This window comes from Etheostoma spectabile, chromosome 14 (genome assembly GCF_008692095.1).
Source record: "Etheostoma spectabile isolate EspeVRDwgs_2016 chromosome 14, UIUC_Espe_1.0, whole genome shotgun sequence".
Taxonomy (NCBI): Eukaryota; Metazoa; Chordata; class Actinopteri; order Perciformes; family Percidae; genus Etheostoma; species Etheostoma spectabile.
This window is the reverse complement of record NC_045746.1, coordinates 10079617-10080324: the sequence shown is the minus strand read 5'-3', so window position 1 is coordinate 10080324 and position 708 is coordinate 10079617.

Sequence of the window (708 nt, the reverse complement as noted above, 5' to 3'; positions counted from 1 at the left end):
ATCACAGACTGGAATATGTCAACTTTTACTCAATACTATTTCAAAAACACTTCAATTAATTTTTTTTCAAATGCTATAAAATTAAATGAGACGCCCCAAAATTAATGAAAGTGGAGATTTGTGTGGAATCAATCGTGTTATTTTGGGGAATTAAAAAGAACATTGATATGGGAAATCGGGTCAATTTGACCCGAGGACGACATGAGGGTTAAAGGAGCAGATCCAAATACGTCTTCCACCACTGCAGACCAGACATTAGCCTCGTCCTTCATGCAATCCCAATACACCCCCGACAAACCAGAGAAGAAATGAGGCAAACAGTCCACGGGGGCAGCTTTTGAAACACATTGGTATATTTTCAAGTCCAACGGAACAAACGTGACACCGTCGCGCGAGGTTTTCATGCAACAGAAAAAACAGGAAGGAAGAAAAAGGGGATGGAAGGGAGGGAGGAAGGAAGGAAGAAAGCAGGGGTATTCATCCAACACAAGGTACCAGTTGATCAGAGGCAGCGAGAGTAGAAAAGGGTTAAACGGTCGTAGGTCAGGGTGTAGCAGCTGGTGTTCCTCGTGCCACCAGCAGGAGGCAGTGGCACTACAGGGTGGCTGTGAGCTGACCTGGGGTCAGTCCTCCAGGCATGGGGATGGAGCTGCACCAGCACAGCTCCCATTGGTTGGTCATTAGAATCCAATTTGGGAGGGCGGTGAA